The sequence below is a fragment of the Leopardus geoffroyi genome, chromosome D3 (assembly GCF_018350155.1).
Source record: "Leopardus geoffroyi isolate Oge1 chromosome D3, O.geoffroyi_Oge1_pat1.0, whole genome shotgun sequence".
Lineage (NCBI taxonomy): Eukaryota > Metazoa > Chordata > Mammalia > Carnivora > Felidae > Leopardus > Leopardus geoffroyi.
Genome location: NC_059339.1, coordinates 93,315,474 through 93,334,275, shown reverse-complemented (window position 1 = coordinate 93,334,275; position 18,802 = coordinate 93,315,474). Strand labels below are relative to the sequence as shown.

At 49.0% G+C, this 18,802-nt stretch overlaps 1 long non-coding RNA gene across 1 annotated transcript; it reads right to left on the bottom strand.

Moving 5' to 3' along the window:
• Positions 1–3,349: 3,349 nt before the first annotated feature.
• LOC123587968 lies at positions 3,350–7,337 on the bottom strand. Its single transcript, XR_006707636.1, has 2 exons — positions 5,107–7,337; positions 3,350–4,913 (listed from the first exon to the last, which is right to left on the bottom strand). It is a non-coding gene; the product is annotated as an uncharacterized LOC123587968 (long non-coding RNA).
• Between the last annotated feature and the right edge of the window lie 11,465 nt (positions 7,338–18,802).

Genomic DNA, 18,802 nt, shown 5'->3' with positions numbered 1-18,802 from the left:
CTCAGTCCATCCAGATCGCAAAATACACCAACATTAAGAGATCTGCTGGCAGGGATCTTTGCTCCGGGGGAAAAGTGGAGGGTTCAGTCTCGCACTGGTACCTGGGAAGTTTCCGAGGGTCAGAGTGATCGGTCACGAAGACGCACACAAGGCTCTCTGAGGAGATTAAGGTCTGGCGGAGAGATGCCTCCGCGAAGCCCGAGAGCATCCCAGACCCGCTGGCAGTGACCCTGCCCCCCCCGGGCTGGAGCGGACTCTGAGGCAGGCACGCGTGGTCCCCGCGGTTCTCAGGGGCTTCACGTCACCACAAGATGGCCAGATGGGTCCGAGAGGAAAAGGGGGATCGCAGAGGGAAAGAAGGCTGTCAGATCCTGAAACGTGGACAGGCGGGAAACGGACTAAGGAAAACACTCAGCGGAGAGTAAACGCTATCCTTCAAGACAAAAGAAAGATGGTTCAGGGGCAGAGCCGTGAGCCACAGAGGATGGACCTCACGCCTTGAAACCCAAGGGGCTTCCCCATTTTGAAATTGCTTGGGACCAGTGACTCCTTTTTCCTCCCCTTTTCTCCCTTTCCAGCCGAAATGTCTGTAGCTGGTACCCAGGACTTCTCACCTCACTGTCGTTTGAGGGCAGATACCGGCGTTCTAGCTCCACGGGGCCACAGAGGAGGAGGGATTTTGCCCTGGGAGGGACCATTCTCGGATTCCTACCCCTACCTGGTTTAATGATGAGTAATGAAAAGTCACACAATTTTAGGAAAAGATGATGCAACATATGGTCAAGGGCTGGCATTTTTGCTCAACAGACAAAGCACTGTACTTAAATACACAGCTATGTTATTTATTTATAGGTAGTAGTTGCCTCCATGACTTTTAAAGGCCAATATAAATGCAAATCCCACATGACAATCTTAATGAAGTTTCATTTTCTTTTCAGAATAAAAATGAGGTTCATGATAATTCTTCCCATAAAAGATTGTATCATAATCCCACATTTTACTAAATTATTCTTATCACCAATTAGCAGAAAGTCATTTACATATAAATTTTAGACTAGTGTGGTCTCCAAGGGGTTTCGGGGGGTTCAGTGAATTTAGCAATATTATCCCATTTCATAGACAAGAAAATACCGGGGGGGCAGACGAGCTCGCCTCAGGAAACAGGCCAGGCCGTGACCGGGGCGGGAGCGAACAGCAGTTTGCTGGCCGATCCGGTCTTGAGGCTCAGCCATTGCCACGTTTTTTCCCTCGTGACCTTGAGGGACCTTGTGACGGACGGCCCCACCCCATCCGCACCCCCGGGGGAACTGGCGCGGACGCGTTGGACAATTTCATCACGCCGAACATCTCCATTAGGTACTAAGACAATAAAACTCTGGAGTTATTATATTATACTGTATCCACAAATGGCATAATTACAAACCGGTCCCGAATTTGAGAATTCCAGAGGGTTCAAAGAGGTCAAATGTTTAATTGAAATGGAATATTGAAGCTAAATTGCTAGTGTACTAATTCAATATTATTGAAGTACTAATAAATACATTACAAGACTGTTAAGAAAAGTGCTTCCTGCTGAAGAATGATCATCCCAAGACCAACATCAGCTCACTTTGTAATACGCAGCGAATGTTGTTTTCAAGCTAATTAAATGCCATGCATTTTTGATAGCACTTAACAATATGTGGTTAATTATTATTATGCAGGATCTGTTCTATAGCATTAATTATGATGAACTCATTTGGCTTTTATAAAAACAGGAAATGCGTGAGTTTGGGGAGGTACAGTGCTTTGTGGCGTTTTATTGTCACTGAGATTTAAATTAATACGCTTTAGGACTTTGCATGAAAAACAAAGAGTTTTCTAAACAAGTTCTGACATTAAGACAAAAAATATAGTCAAGGGAAGAATCTTTATGGGCTTGACATCTTGATAAAATGACCAAGCTTGTTCCGTATTAAAAAGCAGCATCTCTACGCACGTTCCTGTGAGAAGAGCAGCTCGGGATGTTGCTTTGGAGACTTCTGGTCCCGAACCTGTGCTCCTGGGAACCACGTACCGTGTCACTGCCCGGTGGCTCTTCTCCTGGAGCCACCTGAGAGCTTCCTCCCTTTCGGGGTGCTTCTCGGACCTGGGGCAAGCCTGACTCCCCTGAGGAGGTGTTAGGAAACACCGGGTGGGGACCCGCCCCCACCCCCACCCCCACCCCCACCCCCGAGGGCTCTGCAGTGGGGTCTGGACAACTGTCGTTTTCAAAGTGGCCGAGTACTGTGGCTGCGGCTGGGGCCGCGAGCGGGCCCTGGGTCTCTTTCGGGCGGGGGAGGTGACAGCGGTTGTGCACGGCTGTACATGTACTGAAAATCATTGAATCGTGCACTTCAAATGACCACGCCTGATGGCGTGTGGCTTGCCTGTTGGTACAGGAGTGTCGAGGAGAAGCGGGTGGAGAAGCCTCGGCCCTCCAGCAGGCGGTCCTCTGGTCCCCACAGCCCTCCAGGCTGGACGGGAGGGGCTGCCTCACACACAGGACAGGAAGGGCGTCGGGCTCGGGGGCTCTAGGCCCAGCAGCCGTGCCGGTGAGAACGGGCTGCAGCTGGAAAGGCCATGCGATTTTACCCCAGCCTTGTTCGCGTATCTTTCTGTAAGACGACTTTTGTCTATACAGTGCGTGTACGCAGGTAAAGGTTAGTGGGCGCCCGGGTGGCTCGGTCGGTTGGGCGTCCGACTTCGGCTCAGGTCGTGATCTCACGGTTCGTGAGTTCCAGACCCGCGTCGGGCTCTGTGCCGACAGCTCGCAGCCCTGCTGGATCCTGTGTCTCCCTCTGTCTCTGCCCCTCCCCTGCTCACGCTCTGTCTCTCTGTCTCTGTCTTTCTCTCTCTCTCTCTACCTGTCAAAAATAAATAAACATCAAAAAAAACTAAGAAAAGAGAAGGTTAGCTATTTGCCACAATATAGCCTCGTAGTTTCACCCAAACGCAGCTTAGAGGTTGGGCAGGAGCTACGTCAAGCTGGACTGGGGTAAGCCAGCTGCTGTGGGGCTGGCGTGGACAGATGCTGCCTTTGACGTGGCTGCAACCCTGGGTCTAACAGGAGTCACATCTCTGAAGGGCCCGTGGCCTTATTAGAGGCACGCGCCTTGAATAGCTCACAGAAGGCAGGCGTCCTGGCCAGCGCCACACTCTCTGTGTCTCAGGGCAGGTAATGCCCGCTCCGGCCGCAGGGTTTGGGGGCTGCGAGGCAGCCTTGTGGCCGGAGGGATTTTTATGGGACAGAGAGGGTGCTTAAGGTCTGAGGGCCACTTTTTAATGTCCTAGCTAGTAAATTGATTGTAATAAATTATGTTGATGAAAGGATACCGTCATATCTTGGGAGGGTATTTAATGCGGAGGAAGGCTCGATTTAACTAAAAATACAGTGTCTCTTGTGGACTGTGGTCTGCGGCTGCCTGAGGGCCGAGGGGTCTGCGGTAGCCGGCTGGCTCCTGCCGTCGGGCAGCCTGGGGGCCCCGCCCTGTGCACCTGCCGGTGCCAGATGGGCAGTCGGACTCGAGCAGGACAGCAGCGATGCCACACTCGGCCTGTGCGTTCGTCTTCTTTTCCACAGCTCTTGTCGCTCGCTCTTCCAACGACCCTCCGGGGACTTCCGGGCAAGTACTTTTTGCTCCGCTTTACTGATGAGATACAACACTGGCTATTTGGTGACAAGTGGCAGGATCGGGCGCAGGGCAGCGGCTGGGAGAGAGAGCAGGGCACGGGTGGGTGGAGGTGCCGGGGGGGATGGCTCACGTTCTCGTCTCCCGCGGGGAAGGACGCTCTGGATGAATGCTGCGGCGCATCTACCGACGTTTCCCGTCCCGGCCACGGGCTCTCTGCACATTCCAGCTTGCCGTCACTGAGCTCGAAATTTTATTTCCTGTTCCTCGAGTTTACATATTTCTGTGTTCTTCTAAGGAGGATTAACCGGGAGGAGGAAGACAAAGGGCACAGGGCAGAGGACGGCCATCACGCACGGCACGTGGTCCAGTGACGACGGTCGACCTTTGGGCCCATCCGCCCGGACAGACCCCTGAGTCTGCCGGTTACCGGTCATGTGAACGTACGAAGTCCCCAGCCTCTCTGAGCTTAAGTTTCGCCTCTGGGAGGTGGGTCCGTTACCGCCACATTGCATTTTGGTGGGGGTTAAATATAGTTAGATGTAAACGCTTGGTGAAGAGGGAGGAGGGCTGCTATGAGCCCCCGCGTGCCCGGCCCCGTGTAGGTGCCGGACGTGCCCACCTGCCCTCACTCTGTTTCTTGTTTTCCTCCAAGCACACGCGGGAGAGTAACAGCCATCCTGGTCGACTTGGCTAACGTAGCCAGAGGCAGGGGTTCTCCGTGCTCCGTAATCTGCCCTTGCTTTGGGTTAGGTCCCCACGTCTAGGCAGAGGTGCTCCAGCGAGACGTGGGGAGTCCCGAAGGCTGGTGTGTGAGCGGAGGCGTCGCCCGATGGCTCGGGGACGTTGTGGAAGCTCTCTGTGCACCCCTCACAGCTAGGAGAGATTAACACTGTTAGACAACAGTGCAGGTATACAGCAGTGTACAGCATAAGCGAACATCAGCTGGGAACATGATTGTTCGATAGTCAGACACAGTCGGAAGCTCCCATTCATTGATAAGCTCTTAACAGAAGCAGAAGAATCAGGTTTTTACTGTCTGGTAATGTGCTGTTGCTAAAATTCAGGTTTACTTCTAAACTATTAATAGTTAACTCAGACCCATCCCCTCTAGTGCTAATTACCAGCAGGGAAAGAAGGAAAAAAAAAAAAAAACTAATTTAGACTAGTACATTCGTCTTCTGGAATACATCAGTAGGAGAAAGGCGTCTACGGCAAACATCCTATGAAATGTCGACTGCTCCTCCTGGCTCTGTCTGCTCGCTGAGAGAGAGAACAAAACACAGGTACTTTCAAAAAACATTCGAAATTATAATGATTGTAGATATAATTTTATGGTAGAGCTAGAATGGCAATTAAGTACTATTCTGTTTGAAAAACCACACCAGTTACACTGCGATTTTTTTCATAGAGAGACAGAGAGAGAAGATATTAATTAAGATAAGGCCACAAGTACCCATTGAGATTCGAGGTGTCTGTGTGAGCACCACCCAAGCTCAGAAGGTTGGTTCTGATGGCTTCCTGGGTGAGGTCTATCCCGGTCACTCACTCTCGGCCAGGAAATAGCCACCGAAGGCAGCTTGCTTACGTGGCCGGAAGACATACAAACGTGCATTTAAAAACCGATCCGGGCACTTACCAGATTCAGCAAAACTTGCTGACCCACAAACACCATTTCTTACCCTTTGGCTTTTAAATAAAGAACACACTCCCTCACAGGGCCATTTGTATTGTTGTTTTTATTGCATTGATGAGGTAATTCACAAAACCTCCTGGTGGGCTCGAGGATGTGGTGCGTGGAAAAGGCCACATGACAGCCATCGTGGAAACCCCTCCTCCTTGTCCCTTGAGGTCAGTCTGCACAAGGAGCCAATGGCCCCTAATGATTAACCTGTGGCTCCCCAGCACAGGTGTGCCTGGTGCCTACGTTTACATCCGCTTGTTGCTAATGACTGAAATGGAGGGGAACGTGAGACCTGTACTTGAACTTCAGGGCTTGGGGTGAGACAAGGCACATCATTCTGACGTGGCTGAGCTACTGACTTCAAGGCCACTTCCCCAGGACCCTTCCTGAGGGTGCGCTGCCCACGGCCACACGGGTCCCAGGCGATCCACGTATCACGTGTCCCCAGGAGATCTCCAGATAGCACCCAGGATGCAGAATCCTCCTGGTACATCAACTAATTAGGTATTAGAAGCCAGCCTTCCCATTGCTTTAGTTTCCTCATGGATAATATGAGAAAAATCAGGGTTCCTGTCTCATAGGCTCTGGAGGAGAGTGGTGGGATCGTGTGAATCGGTCCATGAAAACACTTAACGCAGGACTGCCGCGTCACCTGGACGCTGGTCACCTGCATCACCAGAGGACCGTCATCTGGATGGAAGATAGCCCAGAAAATGGGCACTGTTGTCTCACAAGTGCCGCCAGCCTTAGAAGTTTGTCTTTTCCCCCATCAGAACAACTGAAGTTCATTGCATTGTTCATCATTAATTTCTTTGGCGTTCCTAACACGTACCCAATAGAAATCCAGTTGTTTTGAAGACTCAATGAAGCATGTGAGAAAAATGCCCATGAATGGAAATTTCCATCAAGACGGGGAGGTTCTCCGAGCTGATAGTCAGGAAGGGAAGCACGGCCTCAGGGGGCTTTCTGCTGTGCTGCTCTGGGTGTCGGGTAACGTGCTTTCCTGAACAAAATACGTGAAATCAAAGGTCAAATTTTGAGCTGACAAGCTCGCTTCCTTGTAGAAGACTTATGGGCAGAGACTAATGCCACAAGGAGTTCCAGGAGCCGGAGAGAGCTCTCACTGCAGGTGGAACCAGTACGTAACCAGGAGCGTCACTCCAGACTTTTCTAGACTTTCAGATCAAAGCCTTAGGTGTCCTTCAGGATTCGTGTGAATCTTGTTTCGTGATGCCTCCCATCCGATGGCACATAAAAACTGATAAATGTGTTGTGTGCTTGAAAGGAGCAGATTCATAATATGTCCTTACTTGGTTTATAAATTTTCGTTTCCTGATTCGTTCAAGCCAATAGCAGAGAAGCTGTCTGGTAAGAGGTGTGGTCAATAAACTTTGGCAGTTTAACGGGCAGCAGATGATGTAGACCATCCACCGTGTCCACAGCTGACCACTCACCCCCCACCGTGTCCAGTCCACACTCCACGAAGACTTCACCTCGCGGAATCAGTTCGACACGGGCATCCGTGTAAGTCTGTGCTCTCTTGTTTGTAGGTGTCTCCTCTGCGGACAGCTGCTTCCTGAGGGTCCTGGCTCACCCGCACCTACAGCATCCGTCCTGCTCAGGTGCTGTTTCAAAGTGGAACATGAAAGGTGCTGGACACAAGCTCAGGGGTGAAGGGCCTTTGTCGTGGCCGTGGGTGTGTGTCAGTTTCCAGAGCTGCCGTGACAAAGCGCACAAACCAGGCGGCTTCAAACAATGTCTCCTCCCCCAGTTCCGGAGGCCAGAGGTCTAAAACGGGTGTGAGCAGAGCCGTGCCCCCTCTGAAACAGGTAGGGGAGTCCCTCTCTGTGCCTTCCAGCTTCCGGCGGCTGCTGGTGATCCTTGGCGTTCATTCCCTGGTGTGCAGTCTCCTCACTCCGGTCTCTGCCTCTGGTCTCAGTTGGTCTCTGTTTGGTGTCTCTGTCTTCTCAAAAGGACACGAATCCTATTGGATCGGGGCCCGCCCTCCCCATTATGACCTCATCTTAACTAGTTACATCTGCAGTGGCCCTATTTCCAAACAAGGTCACATTCTGAGGCCCTGGGTGTTAGGACTTGAACGTTTCCTTCTTGAGTGGGGGGGACACAATTTAACCCATTACAAGTAGGAAAAGTGGAAAAGTGGAAATTAGCTCTAAAAATGGCCAAAACATTTGGCTAAGTGAGAGTCCACCCTCCCCTCGCCCCTCCCCCCAAATATTTTTCCTGCAAGGCCATAGCTGAGTGTCTGGACAGGACATGCTTGGATTAGCAAATGAAATTCCAGAAGAGGAATTCACCCTTTTCCAGGGAAAGAACAGGGGAAAAAGACTAAGCTGGGCGGGCATGTGTTTGAAAAGCAGGGTGACCTATGAGGGTTATTTTGGAAGATGTAAAGGTGCTCCCTTTAGGACGAGAATATCTGGGGAGCGAGGGGAAGTGGGGTGACAGCGGAGTGCGGGCCCTTGACAGGATGGGCCACGCGGGACGGTCGAGTACAGGTGCACCTGGTTCGGTGCTGTGCGTGGCCGTCGTCACAGTGTTAGCTGTGGTGAACAGGGGGTCCCGTTCCCTTCTGTATCCAGACCTGGGGGTGCTTGTGAAGCCCGCGGCCGGTCCCCTCCGCCTCTGCTCTGGTGCTCCTGCCGCTCCTGCCCTCTCACGCCTTGCTTTCTCTCCTCGTCCCCTCTCTGTGCTTCTTCCCTTGCTGGGGCTGCTGCTAATCTCGCGTCTCTAGGGTCTAACCTGGGAACTTCCGGCAGGTGGGTCCTGTGCCCGTGGGCTGTCGGTGGGCGTAACTGTCTGTGTTTGGGTCCACGGCGGCGGGGCGGGTGCGCGGGTCACCCCGTGGGGCTGGAAGCAGGCAGTGTCCCTCCCGTGAGCGGAGAGCTGGCACTCGCCAGGGCCACGGTCCCACCCCCGGGGAGACAGGCCACCGTACAGGGCGGGACTCTGCAGTGAACGCCTGTACCCCGCCACTGCACCCCGGCCTCCGTGACTCCGTGTGACCGGTGTCAGCTCCCTTTCCTCGTAAGTTTTGTTTTCTTCCTGAGAAGAACCTCCAGACCTGTGTACATCAGACCGCCCCGTCCTTATTAGCCAATTACGAAAAGTCTCATGTGACGTGCCTGGTTTGACGCCAAGAAAAGAAATCTCCCCCTGAGTATCAGGACGTTCTTTCTTTTTGCCACATGATCCTTCAGGCATAATCCCAAGCATCCTTTTTAGTTGTCAGAAGGAAAATATGAATGACGCCATTTCTTTTTATCTGCTGGCACAACCAAAGACAAAAGGATTCTTTCCTTCCCTCCTAGGAACACACAAGTGTCTGTAGATTGTCTTTTGGGAGATGTTCGGATTGTTTTCATGGCTCCTTCAGTCTCGTACGTTGAAAATCGTTTTCCCCAGCCCCTCACCTTTGTGTGTGTGTGTGTGTGTGTGTGTGTGTGTGTATATATATGTATATATATATATATATATATATATATATATATATACATATGAGACTGTTTATAGGTAGACACTTGAAGCTGTATCTACAATTGCAATCGTTACTATCGGGCACTTCATAAATATCCCTTTAAGATGCTATTTGATACCTTCTATAGTCTTGGAGGAAACAGACTGGATTCTCCTGTTTCCAAAGCAGCTAAATGTATTACAATAAATTTGCTTTCTCTGTGCTGTGGAATTGGAAACCTATAAGATGTTGAATAAGAAAACTGATACCACTGCTTATCTGTCCAAAAGCCAGTGGTGTTAGGAAGCCCAGTAATTGAAAAATGGATAGCATTGATATTTGAACCTTTTTATATAACCTTTGAAGTGTAAGCCTTTTGGGGAATAAATTGCTTTTTGTAACAAGAACAATGTCAGATCCCATATTTAGAAACCGTGCACTTAATTCATTTTCAGGCGGAGAAACTCATGTTGTCTTGTTGGGAAAAACATTGCAAAATGGATTAAGCTTCACCCTGGAGAGATGATAACCTAATATAAATAACTACAGGCTGATCTTTATTAGTTACTGAGCAAATATTGCCAAATAGGACAGGCGACCTTCAATGGTGATTGATCTAGGAGAAGTCATCGGCAGCATTGTCTTTGGAGAATAACTTTGGGGCATTTTGGGATCTTCAGTCTGTTCTTATTTAAGGGGACGTGCTGCGGCTAATGTTCGGGAAGAGTAAGTTTATCTTATTTAATGGTAAGGATTAGAGCTCACGCCAGGCAGAGTAACGACATCTGATTCCAGGGTGGGCCAAGGGCTCGATGTTTGTTGAACGGATCACAACTGTGGGAGCCAGGAACTCGGCTGAAAACCTATGCCAGACGAAGCCTCTCGGGTTTAGTGGAGTCCACCTGAGCTCCGCATTTCATCAGTTCTGCGTTGATGAATAATTCACTCACCGTGTCCTCGGGTAGCTGGACCGTCGCCGGATGAGGCGTGTAGGGTAGCTCAGAACAAGAGAGAGGCGGGCAACATGTCAGTCCCATCGACATTCTACACCCAGAAACGGTCCATCCATTCAAAGAGGGAGGAAGATGAGTCAGAGACTGTTATTTAAAAAAAAAATCAGAAAGAAACAGTAATCAACTTGGACGTTTTCCTGGTGTTTTCACCTCTCAGGTGATGGTCTCGTGTGAAGATCAGCTTTGCCGTTTTCTTCTCAATCTTCTTAGAACTTTTGTTTGAACTGTAAGTCTCTACATTTCAAAAGCGTTGGTAATGACGTCACAGGCCTCAGCCTTATTCATCCAGAACAACTGGACAGACGGGACGCACGGCCACAGACGCTGACGCCCGTCCTGCGTTGTGAGCTGCACCCCACGCACACGTCCGAGCTAGCGTCAGAGGGCCGGTCGGGCCGCCGGCTAGCACTTGGCACTTTGGAGAGCCCGTGCAGTGTTCCTTCCCTTTTTTTTGATAAATATAATTTATGGTCAAATTGGCTAACATACAGAGTGTAAAGTGTGCTCTTGGTTTTGGGGGTAGATTCCGTGGTTCATCGCTTCCATGCGGCACCCAGCGCTCATCCCAACAGGTGCCCTCCTCGGTGCCCATCACCCCTTTCCCCTCCCCACCCCCCCACCCACCCTCAGCTTGTTCTCTGTATTGAAGAGTCTCTGATGGTTTGCCTCCCTCTCTGTTTGTAACTATTTTCTTCCCCTTCCCCTCCCCCAGGGTCTTCTGTTAAGTTTCTCAAGACCCATGTGTGAGTGAGAACATTCGATATCTGTCCTCTGACTGACTTACTTCACTCAGCATAGTCCCCTCCGGTTCCATCCACGTTGCTACAGATGGCAGGATTTCTGAAGGGACTACTTCTCTGAGACAGTTGAATGTTTGTCCTCCTAAAACTCTTTCTTGTGCCTTTCCATCAGCTGAACCATGGGGGGCAGACAGCTGGGCTCTGGTCTTCCTCCGTCCGTCTACCCAACGGCCAGTGGGGTTGGGCCGATCTGGAAAACGCTCTGTTTTCCAGGTCTGTTTCCAGATCTGTTTCCAGATCTGTCTGGAAGGAAGCAGGGTCCTGCAAGGGCTCCCCGGGGCTCTGCCTGTCCTAGCACTGAGCCAAATCGGGCAGCAAAGGCAGTCTTGCAGAGGAAATGGTCCTGAGTGGAGTGCGTAGGACGGAGCCCCATGGTTTGTTTAGGGGATGTAGGCAGGTGTGGGCTCTGTATTTCTAATACCTGCGCAGGTGGTTTCAGGTAAGTAATAAGTGGTCAACTTACCCCTTTCTCTATTACTAACTAAACTTGTGAATCATCACGGAGCATCGATTGCTTTCGGCTGAAGTTCCGTAGTTAAGTTTCTAAAAGCGAACTTCTTGTTCAGAGTATTTAAAAAAATTTTTTTTTCAACGTTTATTTATTTTTGGGACAGAGAGAGACAGAGCATGAACGGGGGAGGGGCAGAGAGAGAGGGAGACACAGAATCGGAAACAGGCTCCAGGCTCTGAGCCATCAGCCCAGAGCCCGATGCGGGGCTCGAACTCACGGACCGCGAGATCGTGACCTGGCTGAAGTCGGACGCTTAACCGACTGCGCCACCCAGGCGCCCCCAGAGTATTTTTAGATTTACAGAAAAATTGCAAAGATAGTACAAAGTAACACCTTGTATTAGTATAGTGCATCCGCCAGGGTTAGTGAGCCGATATCGACGCAGTATTATTAACTAAAGTCCATACTTGATTCAGACTTCCGTAGTTTTTATCTGAGATCCTTTCTTCCTGTTCCAGGATCCCACCTGTGACCCCACCTTACATCCAGTCCTCATGGCTCCTTGGGGCCCTCTGGGCTGTGACAATTTCTCAGACTTTGCTTATTTTTGATGGCCTTGACAGTTTTGAGGAGGACTGGCCGGGCAGTTTCTACGATGTCCCTCTATTGGGATTTGCCACGTGTTTTTCTCAGCTGGGACTGAGGTTACGAGCTTGGGGAGGAGGACCGCAGAGGGGCGGTGCTGTTTCCATCACGTTGTATCACAGGCTACCAACGTGTTGATGTTGACCGTCGTCAGCTGGCCGGGGTCTGTCTGTCAGTCTTCTCCACTGTGAACTCGCTCTGAGGCTCCCCACCCCTGTCCACACTGGATTCTTTGAAAGGGAGTCATGAATCGCTCACATTTGAGGAGTGAAGGCTTCATTCTTGAGGACACTTACTTGGAATTCCGCTCAGGAGAGTTGTCTGTTTCCTCTGTTCACTTACTTATTTGATTATTTGTATCTGTTTGGACCCGTGGATATTATTATACACTTTGGGTTATGATCCAATGTTTCTTTATTTTGTCACTCAGGTTGTTCTAGCTCCTTCGGGTGGCTACCCTGACCCTTTGATGTACCCCCAGCAAGGGGTGTGTGTGTGTGTGTGTGTGTGTGTGTGTGTGTGTGTGTACGTACATATATATACACTTCCCTACTTTCTGGCAATACAAGATACTCCCAGCCCTACACTCAGTCATTTTTCCAAGAAGCCTAGGCTCCTTTTACTGGAGAATGCTATTAGAAACCCAGGTATGGGTGCCAGGTGAATAATTACGTTTTATAAACGTAATAAAACATTTTTATTTTTTAAATTTTTTTTTCAACGTTTATTTATTTTTTGGACAGAGAGAGACAGAGCATGAACGGGGGAGGGGCAGAGAGAGAGGGAGACACAGAGTCGGAAACAGGCTCCAGGCTCTGAGCCATCAGCCCAGAGCCCGACGCGGGGCTCGAACTCACGGACCGCGAGATCGTGACCTGGCTGAAGTCGGACGCTTAACCGACTGCGCCACCCAGGCGCCCCAACATTTTTAAAAACATATCTAAATGCGGGCAGCTGGCAGCAGGCCCAGCGCTGAGCGTGTGTCGTTAGCTGCGGTCACTCAGTGGCTATGAGCTGGGCGGCTCGGCTGGTGGGAGACATAGCGTCCCTGTCTTCCAAACAAGTAGTGGGAGCGACCAGCCCACAGGGCTGTTCTGAGGGTTGAAGGAGGTAACGCCTGCGTAGTGCTTAGGATAGTGGCTAATACACAGCAAGTGCTTAACAAACGCAGGCTTCCTTAGCTGCCCCGTCTCAGCCCTATTGTCCCCCTTGGGCTCTCTGCCCTCCACTGGGGGGTGGGTGCCAGCAAATTCCGACACCTGGATCTTGCCAGTCGGCTTCTTGTCAGGATCTGCCGACAGGAAGCGCTAGGAGGAGGTCAAAGGGCAGGGAGAAGAGATGCTTCTTGCCAGCTGCCACCACCGGGCTGGTGTCGACGGTGGCCGTGGCCACACAGGGGTGGTGGGACCCCAGAGGTCACAGCGAGGTGGGGCTCGCAGCACCGTTTCATTGGCTCGGTGGCTTTGCCCGCCCTACAGACGGCCACCACAGTGGCCCCCAGGGGGAGATGACAGTTCTGAATTTTGCGACCGACCCAAGATTAGAAGCCATCCAGCAAGACGCAGCCGACGGTGACACGGACAGGGACAGGTGCAACGCCCCTTTCAGGAAGATTACAGTCACACGCAAGTCCTCTTACGACCCCGCATCCGTGGGCTCTGGTATTCGTGGCATCGGGGGGACAGCCGCCTGTGCTGTCTCTGCTTTGAAGGCCGCTGTAGGGTGTGACGAGTGTGCGCCCCAGGTTGGGGGTGGCCCCTTGGCGGACGTGGGTTTCACTGGGCACGCTCGTGCTCACAGGCAGGAAGAGGCTTTGCCCCGCGGCTGTGTGCGGGGCCATCTGGTAAATGCTACGCGAAGGTCCTACAAGAATAAAGAATGTGTCCCGATGCCGAGGACGACGCGCGGTGGGGGGTGACGCGCGGTGGGGGAGTCCCTAGGAAAACCAGGCCCATCCTTTTTGGGTTTGGCAAAGATCCATGATGCTCCTTACATCTTTTTATAACTCTGAAATAAATCTCGCTGAGGTCTTCCTGATGGTGCGGGGGATAAGTTCCGCGGGGACACTTTCCTGCATCTACAGCATGATCACAGCCGGTTAAAACTCAAGTCGGTTTTTTTTCTGGGGTGGTACCGTGCCCAGAATGTTTGATTTTTAACTTTGTTGGGCTGCTCCAATAAACCCATTATTTCGCTCTCGGTTTCTGGTATTTGCCCTGCAGAGACACCCGGGGCTTTCGTCCTCGCGGAGGGGAGGACGAGCTAACCCTGCGACGACGCGAGCAGCCTGGCGCCCTTGTTGGCCCCGCTCGGGTCCGCTCTCCGCCTGCCCCTCCCGGCCTCCCCCTCCCTCTCCCCTTTCTTTCTTCTTGTTAGGAACTGTTTCAAGCTTGTGGAAAAGTATAGCAAATGATGCAAGACATGTACGCAGCCAGCTCCAGCTTTATGAAAACTTGAGATTTTGCTATAATTTGGGGCAGATTTCTCTTTCCTTCTTCCTTTTTGACTTTGAAACAATACAGCAGGTATGTTCCTAGCCCCCGCCCCCAAGCTGCCTCACAATTTTATTCTCTTCCTCCCAGAGTCGTGTCTCCTGAAAGGGCAGGCGCTCAGCCCCAGACACAAGATCCCTTTGTGCTATTTGTCGATCATTTCCATAAAGGGTATAATACGTGTCTGTGTCTGTAAGTTTTTGTCAATGGGATCATGCCACGCCTTTCCAGCAAACTTGCTTTTGTCATCCGAGACTTGATTTTTTATATTCACCAGCCTGATACGTGTAGCTCCAGACCTCACGAATTCCCTACCAGGATTTTCCCGTTCTCTTCTTGATGAAACTTTGCGTTGCTCTCTTTAAAATGAACCGCAAATAATCCTTCCGTGAATGATTTCGCGTGCGTGTCTTCTGCACGTGGGAGAGATCATCTCTAGGATATACAGCTGCACCCCGTTCTACGGAACAAGGCCACGGACACAACGGTCCCGGATCCAGAATGTGGAGTGTCTCTTCAGAGGCCGTCGCTCGTATAAACACATTACCTGGTACGGTGACTAAACATCCCACGCCTCTTCATTCGTGGAGATGTTATAGGATTTCCAGTAACATTTTGCTAAAACGAACAAACAAACAAAACTCTTCCACATCCTGCCTTGGATTTATTCCTAGCTACTTTGTAATTTAGGATGTTATTGTAAATCAGGTTTTGAAACTTGCTCTCTTCCGTCGTCGTGTGGCTGACGTCTAGGACCGCACTTCCTGACCTGCCTGTTTCCAGCAGTTTAGTTGTAGATTTTCTTGACCCCAGATGTCATTGTATCTCAAAATAACGTATTTTTTTTCCCAGTTTTTCCAATTCATAGGTCTTTGCTTTGCTTTGCTTCTCAGTCAGCAGATTTACATCTGGAGAGCATGCTGAAGTGGTAATAATGGGTCAGCTCATTGGTCCCTGGTTTTAAAGGGAATGAATGCTTGGAAGGTCTCACAATTAAGATTCTCTTTTGCTACAGGGGTTTGGTGGTTAATGTTTTTCAGACCAAGGAACTCTCTCCTGGTTTGCTAGGTGTTCTTCTGTTTTAACCATTTATTTCATAAAAGGTTCCATTTTATCAAATGTTTCTGGACATTTCCCTGGGTAATTTTACATTTTCCTCCTTTATCTGGTAAAGTATAAATGACATTAATAGATGCTTTGATATCAAGCCATGCTTGCATTGTGACCGGACTTGTCATAATGTAACTTTTTATGCGGACTGGGTTTGTTAGTGTTTTAATTCAGATGCCTGCGTCTATGCTCGGTACCTGAGGTTGTGTGTGACTTTCCTGTCTCATCCTGCTTTTGTCCGAGTTTGGTGCGAAGGTCACACGTACTGTGCTCCAGGCGTTAGGACCGCCCGCTGCTCCTTCCCTCTCTGAAGGACACTGCGTGTGAGCTCACATAATCCGTACCTGGAGCGCTTGTGGGACTTTCCGTACAACTGTCCAAGTTGTTGGCTGTTCTTCCCTCTTGTTGGGTGTGTGTGTGTGTGCTTGATTTGTTTTTGGATTTTGCTGTTTTGGTGGCGGGTATTTAATAGGAAGCTATTTTTGGAATTACTTTACGTGTCAGACTTTTTAACTACTTTCAAACTCTGTATGGTAAGTTGTATTTTTCTAGATGTTATCTATTTCATAATAGATATTATCTATTTCATCTAGACCTTCAGATTTACTGGCATAAAGGTATTTCTTTTATTTCTGTATAATGGATTGAATCTCTGCTGTCAGTATATTTAGGCCCATTTTCATTCCTCCTAGGGCTTTATTGTGCTTCCTTTCTAGATTAATTCTGTCACAGGTGTGGTTATTTGATGATCCAAAGAACTAAATTCATCATTCTTGTTTCCCCTTTTATTTTTATTTCATTAAATTTCATTCTTCACCATATTATTTCTTTCTAGTTTCGTTGCCTTTACTTCTCTTTCTTGTGATGATGTTTTTATGACTCACATTGGACCCTTGGTTTTGTCTGTTTTTTTTTTTTTAATGTTTATTTTTCAGAAAGAGAGCGCGCGAGCAAGGGAGGGGCAGAGAGAGAGGGAGACACAGAATCCGAAGCAGGCTCCAGGCTCTGAGCTGTCAGCACAGAGCCTGATGCGGGGCTCAAACTCATGGACCGTGAGATCATGACCTGGGCCAAAGTCGGATGGTTAACGGACTGAGCCACCCGGACAGCCCAGAATGTGTGTGTGTGTGTGTGTGTGTGTGTGTGTGTGTGTGTGTTTAATGTTTATTTATTTTTGACAGAGAGAGAGAGAGAGAGAGAGAGAGAGAGAGAGAGACAGAGCATGGGGGGGGGGAGGGGCAGAGAGGAAGACACAGAATCAGAAGCAGGCTCCAGGCTCTGAGCTGTCAGAACATGGTCCGACGGGGGGCTCAAACTCACAAACCATGAGATCGTGAGCTGAGCTGAAGTCAGATGCTTAACTGACTGAGCCACCCAGGCAGCCCTGCTTCGCCTGTTAAAGTAATCTTTCATGATCATATATTTCCCGATAAGTGCTGCTTCAAGACCATATCAGGAGTTTCGACAGTATATTCACTATTGTTCCTTTCTAAATGTTTTCCAGTTCCTACCACAATTTTTTGACTTATAAATTACCTAGAAGAGCATTTTTAATTTTCCAAATACACATTATTTTTTGTTATCTTCAACTCACTGGATTTTTTGATAGGATGCAGTGTGTTATTTACCAATTATTTTTTTAAGTTTATTAACTTATTTTTAGAGAGAGAGAGGGAGAGCATGAGTGGGGCAGAGGCAGAGAGAGAGAGAGAATCCCAAGCAGGCTCTGAGCTGTCAGCACAGAGCCCAGTCTTCCCACCGTGAGACCATGACCTGAGCTGAAATCAAGAATCAGATGCTTGGGGCGCCTGGGTGGCGCAGTCGGTTAAGCATCCGACTTCAGCCAGGTCACGATCTCGCGGTCCGTGAGTTCGAGCCCCGCGTCGGGCTCTGGGCTGATGGCTCAGAGCCTGGAGCCTGTTTCCGATTCTGTGTCTCCCTCTCTCTCTGCCCCTCCCCCGTTCATGCTCTGTCTCTCTCTGTCCCAAAAATAAATAAACGTTGAAAAAAAAAATTAAAAAAAAAAAAAAAAGAATCAGACGCTTAACTGACGGAGCCACCCGGGTGCCAGGTAGTTACTAAAATTCAATTTTTCGTCAAGTGCATGATCAATTTTATAAATATTCTACATATGCCTGAAAAGAACGTGTATTTTTTCCGTTGTTGAGCACATGCTCTAGGTATGTCCATAATTTCTTTGATACGTGTGTTGTCTTACTTTGTGATTTATTATCATATCACGTTTTTTGACCACGATGCCTATTAGTTATCAACAGAAGCGTGTTAAATTATAACACTGCTTATAAATTTTTCAAAAATTTTCTGGAATTCTGTTCTTTTGCTTTATATATTTGAAGCTGTTATCAGGTAACTGGAACTTTAGAATCATGCTATCTTCCTGGTGAATGCTCCACTGCCATTAAATAATGGCCATGTTTGATATGAGTGTCTGTGGTCTGATATTAATGTAGCCTACAAGCTCTTTTTAAAATTAGAATTTCTCACCTATTACATTTTTTTCCATGATCGTCTTTCCAACATAATGTAGTTATACCTTATGCTTTTGTTTTGTGCTTACCGTAAGTATTTAACAAGCATTCCTAACTGGACCAGTTCTAAGTATAAGCAATATCCCCACCTCCTTCCATCCAATGTGAATCCTTAGCATTATTTAACCCTGACCATCCCTCTGGGGCTGAATCTCATTATTGTTTAGTGTTTGAGTTCTTAGGTTCTCAGTTCGTCTTCGCCATTGTTACTATGGTTTCCTATGGTTATGTAGAACTTGCTGAGATGAACCCGTATGTCCGGGAGTATTGTCAATCCTCACTCTGTGCTTTATCACCCTACTTCTCTTCTCTGGAATCAATTTCCTTCCACATAAAATAGACTCTTTGGTACTTTTCTTCTTTGAGATTAGTTGTGAACTATTTTAGTCCTCTGACACATATGCACTTTGGAAAATTATGTAAGGTTTTGGACTTAAATTTTGTCACCTACCAAGGTGGGGTATGCATGGTGCTTTCTTAATGGGGGTTCTTGTGAGGGTTAAACTCAGCGGTACGTGTGAGCTCTCGGAGCACTGTCTACACAGGCAAACTGCATTGTCCCCACTAATTCAGCCACTGTCTGTCCTCACCTATGAAGGATAATTTAGTGGGGTGGTTACAGTTCCCGGTGCGTGGGAAACGGTTCTCGGCATTTGGGAAAATACTGTGAACCTGTCTTGGGCTTTGCTGTTCCGTGGCATCCGTGTGGCATGCCTCAGTGTAGATTTATGTTTATTCTTCTGTGATGCGAGGATTTACTATCTTTCGTCCTTTCAAATAAGTCCCAGCCCTTCACCTCCTTCAATAATGTGCTCTCTTCTTTTCTAGAAACCGTATTATTTGTTTACTGGACCTTCTCATTCTATCCTCCACGTTCCAAAATGCCACTTACCCACTGCATCTCTGCCCTGGACCCAGGGGTCCGGTCTG